The following is a 9,944-nucleotide window of genomic DNA, read 5'->3' as shown; positions in this document are numbered from 1 at the left end:
ATCACACAGAGGGGTAGATGAGAATCAAGAATGTTCACCGTCTGTGTTTCTGGAAAAAGAAGATGAAAAATCAAGTGGATTTCCAAAGAATGATTTGTCATCTCCGTTGTCAGATAATGGACTGACATCCGGTTTGTTCTGTGAATGATCAACAATGGGTGCATCTGTAAACAAGGATACACATGCAAAATCAAGGATGATAGATTCACCTAAGATGTTAGGAAAAAACAGAGGAGGCCTGGACGAAAGGGAATCATCCTTTGTGACAGGTTGATGCTTAGGCTCCCATTCATACTTTTCATGAATGGTAGTGTAGGCTAGTTGTGCAATGCCAACTCCGTCGATGGCTTGATCCTCATTCGCAATAGGTGTAGAGTCCATAATGGAAGAACATAAGACAGTGCAATCCAAAGGATTAGCAGAATGTGAAGACGGAGGTTGAGGTAAGACATGCATGTGACAACCCATGGACTTCACAACCAAATATGCACGAAAATTGAGAGAAGTGACATTGGGAGGATGTGACAGTTGAATAGACGTGTGCGCATGTTCTCGCACATAACTCTGTGGTGGTGAAGTTGTTTGATAGAGGATGATGGACGATCACTTGTGACAACAACTGTGTCCATCTGTGATTGCGCAACTTCATCACCGAAGTATGTTGAGCGGGGTTTGAACTTCAACTTCATGTAGGGATGGATTGACTTGTTAAGGAAATATTCAAATCTGTCCATGAGATACAGAAATTTCATCTGACTTTTCGAAGCTTCAAACATGAATAGATAGAAGCGCTTCGAAAAACCCATAGGTGATTCATGTGGGGCTTTCTGTTGTTTTAAATTTTTTTTATCAAGTGCTTTAGGATCAAAATGGTGAAAAACATATTCAATTATATCACTAAACTGCTTGAATGAGTGCACAAAGTTATCAGGCAGTGTGCCACACCATCGCAATGGGTGGTCGTGAAGTGTGTGTGCAAGTAGCGAACAGACCTCTATTTCATTAAAATATTCCACGTTCTCCATGACCAAATGGAAGTCATCTAAGTGCTCAGGACAGGCCACCTCACCTTCACCATCATACATGATTCATGACAAGTGATCCCAAAACTCCCTCTCAAAGTGAAACATATGTTCGATGGTCAAACATTTCGAAGGCTGAACTATAACAAACTCCATGGTAGATGTATGAAGATTCAAAACATATTTGAAAGGCTCAAATTCTCATTTCCCCCTCCTTCTAGCACCAAAATTTTGACGGTGTTGGACCCACCAACATGTTAGGGGATATCGATAGTAAGAAGTCCCAACTATACCTTAGATCATTTGGTGTAGGAGTCCCAACAGTGGGTCATACAGTATCACCTTGACTGCGGTTGCATGCAAAGGGAAGTAAGATTTCATTTTTGGTAGAAAGTGTGTGACATGCGCAACAAGCCAAGGAACGTGCATGAATGGTTATAACATGCGGAAAGTGGAGTGAGTGCGCCCCTTGGAAACCTGTGTAAACATGCAGCTTGGAAGGGAACACACGAGTAAAGATGCATCAAAATCTGGAAGGAAGGTGAACCAACAATCCAAAGTGATGGTTAAACCAACATCACATTTCAGTAAGATTCATACATACATATTGAAAGTGTTTATACATACATGCATAAGCAAATAGATACATATATCGTTAGTCTAGTAAACAATTTAACTGAAATACAATAACAACATATGTATGAAACATGTTGGCTCTGTTATATTAAGAAGTGAAAGTTCCAATCATACAGTAAAACCATTACCAACCACTAGTCTCGATAACAGAATGTTACAGTCACTGCCACCTGCTCCTTCAAAGAGATGTACTAGCTCTACACTCTGGAGAATCCAAGGCATTTTACAATACTCTCCAAGATTTCTCTAAGATACTCCTATCAGAAGCTTGGCTGACCAAAAGCCCTTACAATGAGTTGTGAGGTTCTATAAATAGAAAAGGGTGGGGGTGACCCTTGACATTCCCCTTTGTGACACTTCACCTACCCTCATGACTCTTCAACTACTACATGATAGTTACATTCAACAATCGACACTTGCACTTTCACCTTATAAGATGTTACATACAATCTGCACATGTACCCATGTGAGAAAAAATAGGCTAGGGAAAGCCATGCAATCTATCATTAACACTTGGACAGTTGTGGTAAGACCAACTCTTCGATATCCTTGTGATGATCTATGATGACGAATTGATGCCAAGCTTGGTCATCCATGATGGTGTCTGTGCGCTCAAGGATGACATCCTGCTGAAGGCAAACTCTTGCCTCCGTTGCATTTGGGTACACTGATATGGGTCCTCTATCCAACTCATTCAATAACATGTGCATCATCATCTTGAGTGTGCTTGGACCAGAAACATATTGATGCATAGTTTTTGTGTTGATCCCCAAATGTGTGCTAGTGACTATGCACTTCAACCTATCGAAATACATTTTCATCTCTGGTCAGACTTGGTTCTTGTCTTCGCCTCGATGAGTGTTTCAATGGGTGGGATCGCATGCATGCACATAATGACATCCATGCTCCTGAACACCCTTGCATGCGATCGACGAAGCTGCTCACCTTGTCTGCTCCATGCCAACTGTTGGGCTGGGTCTATAACCTGTATGGGCACGGTTTCATCAATCTGTGCATCTTGTGCCTCCTAACGTGTCTTTTCCTACTGCAAATCCTTCTCTTGTTTGTGCAGCTCATGTTCTTCCTGTGATCCTCTTTTCACTTCATCGCCTCATAGCCTTAGTCTCCAAAGTTGCTTTCATCACAAGTGGATCTGCTTGAACTTGCAACTTTGCTCCGCCTTTTTGTTGTCAACAACTTTCCTCTTGCATTTGTTGCACACATGTGTGATACCTTCTATTGCTGCTGATGGTGTTTCTTATTGTGATTCCACTACCATTTCCTCTTGATATCCTTTTCCATGAAGAACTTGATGTCTTCATAGATAGGCAAGTTAATAAACACTTGATCAACTGCATCCCGAGTTGCGCTCTTAACAGTTTCTTTAACTCTGGTCTCATGGAAGCCATTGTACCTATGCTATTGAGAGGTATATAGACACCTTTGATACCTAGACACATAGCAACAATCATGGCAAGAAATCTGTCAGTTGAAAAAAAACAAACTGGAGGGTTGACATAAAACATACATGTGTGACTGTCTGTGAAGATTGCACAATTTTCACTCAGAGGCTAGGAGACTGACTACCAAAACTACGCAAGGCACAGTTCGGGTTGTTAGGAGGTTGATTGACTACTACAACTACGTAATGCATAGTCCAACATGACCTACTGAGGAGTGAAATTGTGAAATGTGCAATTTCAGTCAGCATTGACATGCAAACCCGCAAACTGCATTGCGAGGTTTTAGGGGCTAACAAGGCACTGCCTCCCAGAATTGCAAAATGCAAGCCTAGAGGTTAGTGGTGTGCTAGACTTGTGCAATTTCTGGAGGGAAGGCAGAGCCTTCACTTCCAAAAATGTGTAATGCTAGCCAGGCAAGGCAAGGTCTAGGCTATGGCAGCCCAAACCTGTCAACGAGTGAATGAAAACATGAGAAATATGAATGCATGATGAAAAACAAGAGTGAATGATCAAGCATGCAAACAATAAGTGCAAGATTTAGAAAATGTGAAAGCATGCTTGCGTGTGAAGCGGGTCACTGCAACAACAACCGTTGGTGCAAAAACACTAACATGCATGCGATAGTAGTGAGATGCAAATGAAAATTGAAACGTTGCTTCTACAAGCTAACATACATTAAAATGATAGAAAATGCTCATTGAAATCAAGCATACAAAATTTACACAAAGTGAAACACAAAAAGCGACAGAAATGCAGCGCAAGACATGAGAAGAAGACTTACCCTGAAACAACTAAGTTGAAAGTGTCGAACACTCCTGGATGTCATGTGGGATGTCAGAGTTGTAATATCCATGTTAGGAATGAGATCTGTAGTGTCTGGTTCATAAGATCGAGGTTATGATGTGCATACCAGAAATCTAGGAAAAAGGAACACTTGGCAAGAGGTTTCTAAAATTATCTATGCATGTAACCTCCAACTACTAAAAATAGATCCCTCAAATCTAGGGAGGCCTTTTGCATGTTTCCTTTTACTGTTTTGGGAAAAGAAGCCCATGCATGCAGATCAATTTTGCTCAGTCCCGGAGGAACCATTCAACCTGAAGGCACATGCATTGGTTTGTGAGCCTGGCGGGAAAATTTGCACAGTTTCTGGGTTGAGTATAGCTGGCTACTTGATAGGAATTGTGTAATTTCTGGGCTGAACAGGTCACTGCCTCCCAGAATTGCGCAATTTCTAGGCTGAGGCCTAGTGTTGGGTTAGATTGTGTAGTTTTCTGAAGGAGGGCTTCTTGACTGTTCTGCGCAATTCAGAGTTCAGCAAGCTGCCCGGTTGATTTGCAATTTTTGGAGGGGAGGTTGGTTCCCCTCTAGAATTGTGCAATTTTCTGGGGGAGTTTCTTAGCCAGCAAATAGCCTAAGCTTGGAATGTCGAACTGTGGGAGCGAAACAAACAAGTTGACATGCACAAGGTGACATGCCACTAAAGCTCAGCTAAAGCCTATGTACTTGACAGTGCAAGACATGCTGCTAAGGATGGTTGGTAGGGAGGTTCCAAAATGAAGCTAAGGAAAAATTTTGGAGGGTGGTTGTAGCCACTACAACACAATCATAAGAAGATCGTCTACAAGGTAGGAATACCCATGCTTGGCATACAAATAAACTAAACATGGCCACCAACCATACACTTTAGATCCATGCCATTAAATGCTAGTACATGGCCACGAGACATACACAATGGATCCATGCAAGAGATCGAGAGAGCATAACCTCTAAAAAAATGGTGGATTTATGTCCAATATATATCAGTATGGCTATGGACACATAGAGAAGAGGTGCCCTAGAGGAGCCCTCAAAGTACATAATATGGTACATAACCATTGTAGCCACTACAACAACTCCAAATTTTCGATGCTTTCAAACTTTGGAGTCCCCCCTTACTTAACACTTTCTCAGAATTTTTCCTTTAATCCCTAAAACTTAATCTCTCCTTTAACTTGACTATAATTACATCACATTCTTGTAGGATTAGCTATAAGCCTTGAAATACTTGACCCTCTTTTCCTAATTTCATGTTACAATCGCAACTTGTAGTGATACCCTATTTATCTTCTAGAGTTTCCATTTACGACTAAGACTATAGAGCTAATCTCCAAAAGTTTCAAATCACAAATATATTGTCTCATGAACTATACACTAGCTTCTAGAACTCCGACTTAAGAACAAGATTATAAGAATACCTACAAAGTCACAAGTCACAAATTCAATGCCTAGTGTCTTATTTATTGTATCTTAGAAATGTGATTTGCAATTAGTCATTCCCCTCATCACAATCTAAAATGATAACCTAGACTTATCGCATGAAACTTAATCCAGTTGTGATTCTCCATTGTGACTTCCTCACATATGTACCTTAGTTAGATAATGATAATGCCCCTTTCTCATTTCATTGTGCACACTAGCCTTGGATGAGCGAGCCATCTCTCTAGCTAGAGACAATGACTAGGATTTATCTTGGTAAGTAACACATCTCTTTCTATCATTAAATTTTTTCTCATTCTCAGGGCTTCCAATCAATTCAGATACCCTTTTCCCTCAAATACTTATGCCCTTATAAACTCATTCTCCTCTTCCTCTCTACGCCCAATTGTGATATACATGTGCTTAGTCTCTCCCCTAATCATATGATATGTATTCTTAGATAAAAACTCTAATCTCTACTCGACTCTTAAAACTTGTATTCATTTTATAAAATCCTCACACATTTCTTTTCTGTGATGTATTTTCCACAAAATCAAAAAGGGTTTATGTCTTGAATTAGACCCTCATTCCACTAGCTAAGCGTTTTGGCTCTTTGATTTTCACTCTAATCCTTCTAAAAGCATTCCCACAATTTGAGTTTGTGATAAACACTTTGTTTTTTATTGTCCATTTGCGTAGCATGATATTAGTTTACATGCCATTATTTTTTATCCAAAAATATTCTATTCGCTCTCAACTTAATTCACAAATCGTGATTCTAATGGATACTCAAAGCCCTTGTAAATCAGGAGTGTGATCTGCCACTTGTATGGGAGTCATTGCTTGCTAAAGTCACTAGCCGCATTTGCAAATCTCATTACCACTAATATCTCAATGTATGACTTGTATGAGTATCATCACTTATGAAGTCATAGGTCACATGTGCAAGCATAATCTAAACTAGAATCCTAATTTGTAACTAAGCTAGAACTTAGATCTGCAACTGCACTAGAATTTGGGTTTGCAACTAGGCCATCCTTAGACTCTTCTCATGTGGTTGGTGACTAACCCTACCCTCTCATATTGCGACTTAAACCACCTTATTTTTTCTTTGTGGATTCGAAATAAATAATTATCCTAGGAATAGTCGAACATTTTGACTCACTAGTGAATATTTTCAAGATGTCGGGCACTATTTATTTGGATTTTCTCAGCATATCCTCTTTTGGCGAAATGGCTCCACCTATGATAACAGGATCTATTAGAAGTTCTAGGAGAATTGATAGTATTGTAGAAGGAGTTGTGGACAACCCTCTTAAACTTCCCATAAAAACAAACACCTCATGCTACATTGACAAGACGACATAGTTGATTTGGGGTGATATATACTCAAAGTTCTCTAGGAAGGACATCCCACATGATGAATATTTTTTTTAGGTTTACATTAATGTGAAGATGTCCTAGCTATACAAATTTTCCACACACCCTCAAGTATTTCCTTGTGTATGTTAGAAATGTGCTCACTACTCAGGGGGGAGGGTGGGGGGCGGTGAATCAATAGTTCTATGATATCTTTAATTTAAAATTATTTTTACCAAAAATAGAAGATTCAATAATCCATCATCTAAGAAGTAAAATCACCATACAAAACACCATAAATAATCAACAAGAAAAAATGCACATAAGAGGACACAAATATTTTATGGTGGAAAAGCTTCCCTAGGGAAAAAAAACCACATGTTGCTCTGCTGCTCAAATATTTTATTATGTTGAACAAATTTTGTATATAGAGGAGCCAACACCCACTAGATGGAAGACTCGACTACTCAGACAATTTTCCTAGAAATACCAGATAGAGGGACTCTTCTCTCATGACTCTATGAACACATGTTCGTTGGAAACCACCACGGCCAATGAGCCTTGCCAAATACCACTAGAATATGGATAAATCTGCTACTCATTCTAATTTGATAGCTAGAAATCACCCATCATCTCTACACATTATGTATCATGAGTCGCAACGCCCTTAATTCCTCAATGTGAACCACGTTTCAAAATATTTCACACTATACTCTCAAACCTACTCAACATGAGCATCCCTGCAACAACTCTGATCTGATCAGAAAATAAGGTTTGATAATCACACTACCCAACAATGCTACATGTAATAAATATGTAAAACACAATACTGTAGCACACACTCACTCTCACACACATGCTCAATCCATACATCCAATCGATGACTCAATATTGTCACAAAAGTATATATCAAAATGTCCGCAATAATATCCAATCAATACCATGAGAAAATAATATGGTTAAGCTGATACCAAGGACACTCATAACATGCTAAACACTAGGTCAATACCATGGTTATGACAATAGCATGCACCCCTGTACCATGGTAATGTCCAGGTCAATACCAGGGGTCAAAAACATGTTAATTCCAATACCAGAAATCCCTATACCGTGGTATCCTCCAAGCCAATACCATAGGCAGATACCATGATAAAACCAATACCTACAATGTCAATACCATGCATCAACTTGGACCACTCACACAATCCAATACCAAGGAAATTTCAATGTTAGGAATACCTCTACCATGGTAATGTAACCATTAAACATAAATTCAACAAACTGTACAGAATCATGCAGAACAATAAAACTACCAATAACACAACCATCTGGACAAAAGCTAAACACACATACACACACATCATACGCAAGCCAAACTACAACATGTTTAACTTCCAAAAAAAGAAGAAGCTATGCTCAAGAGACAATTAGACCAATTGCAGAAATATCTAGGTGGGATTAGATACATGACAAGCTTACCCTATCAGTTTGTTCTCCGGAAGTAAAAATTGGACTTACATGTTGTCAATCTATTTTCCCTCATATTTTCCCTCGGATTTGGAAGAATATTTCGTTCTATAACCCTAATCTAAATCTAATAATAAGGAAGATTTATAGGAGGTCAGACACAATTATGCTAGGTTGACATCAATCCCAACTAAAAATACTGCATCCAACACCAGCAACATCAACTGGATCATCAATATACCTACAATACAACATCAATGCCAACAACCTCCCACTTTGGCATTGATGGCAACCCCTACTGAACCGTCCTTCTAACGTTGACCTCTGAAACTAAATCTTGTAAACACTCCCCCACTGACATCAATGGAAAAATGCCAGTACACATAAATGATATCATCAATCCAATGATCTTCTACTAGGTCAAATGAAAATGCAGTAAAAAATAGTAACACTCCTTATGGCAACATACAGCATGCGGAGGCAACAATAAATCAGTAGAAATATCGCTCTCTCCTGAAGCAGGGAAAACAAAATCTACAAGTTATAAAAAATAGAAGCAAGCTATGCATCAAGGATAGCAACAACACTCAACTCAACAACAACAAAAAGCATGCAACAATAACACAGTAACTCATCATAAGTAGCATCAACACAAATAATCAACAACATGATTAGAAATCAACCATATAATATGACCATTGACACTCTTGCCATCAACATCACCATTAACATATGATAAGAATCAACATTATATAATATCCTCCAGCACAGACATAGCAACAATCATCAAGCATATCTCCTCATGCACCAATAAAGTATCTATCTGATCAACAAAGACATCTTCAACATGCTCCCCCTGAGCATCATCACCATCATCAACCTGCATGGAATATCTTCTTTCTAAAATCTACACTTCATAAACTAGGCATTTTCATCTTTCACCTAGAGCATTAGGGCTACACCAATAACTCTTATTACATCCAAGGACTAATTTTCATGGAGAATACTTCATTTTATGACAAAGACCAACCTAAAACTCACCTTTATAGTGCTTCAATGACAATAAATCCTAACTCAAAGCCTCTTGGCACCACTACATCCTCTGAATTAAAATGTTCACCATACAAATCTAGCACCCTTTCCTCAATGATATACTCATTAAATGACATGAAAATGATCTCATATCAACACTATACCCAAACCTAATATACACTCCACGATCTTTATAACTTGTCAATTCATCCATATTTAGGTCTTATTTAATGAAGGCTTGATTTATGTTAGCTTTCCAATAAGGCCATAATTGACTCTGTTCGGCAGATGCAACAACAACTTGACTATGTTGAGCTGATATCACCCTCCTACAATAAAAGAAAAGTGAGATATATCATAGAAACATTGACTCTCTGCTACAATACAAAAAAATCTTGATGCATATGACATGAGAAACAAGGCATCTAAAATTGAATTAGGATGTGGGTATGGTGACTATAAGGAAGTTAGGCAGAAAAAAGTTTGAATATGAGTATGATATTCACGCAAACATGATTCAAGTATATGATCCTTTGTTTTCCTTTTCTTGAAGAATATCTTAATAGAATGCTTGTTGTCCTCCAATTTTGTAAAGCTAGACAAGTTGTTCTCAGCCTCTTCGAATTTTCCAGTTAACACAAGTTCTTCAAGATAATCCAAGTTGAAGTATATTATGGATTATTTCTCCTACACATCGGTTGCCTATGTGTACTTTTCTTCATTTAGA

Source organism: Pinus tabuliformis, chromosome 2_1 (genome assembly GCF_031772625.1).
Source record: "Pinus tabuliformis cultivar Carrire ecotype Pingquan chromosome 2_1, CPIR1, whole genome shotgun sequence".
NCBI lineage: Eukaryota > Viridiplantae > Streptophyta > Pinopsida > Pinales > Pinaceae > Pinus > Pinus tabuliformis.
The sequence above is the reverse complement of the archived record's forward strand: the minus strand, read 5'-3'. Positions refer to the sequence as shown.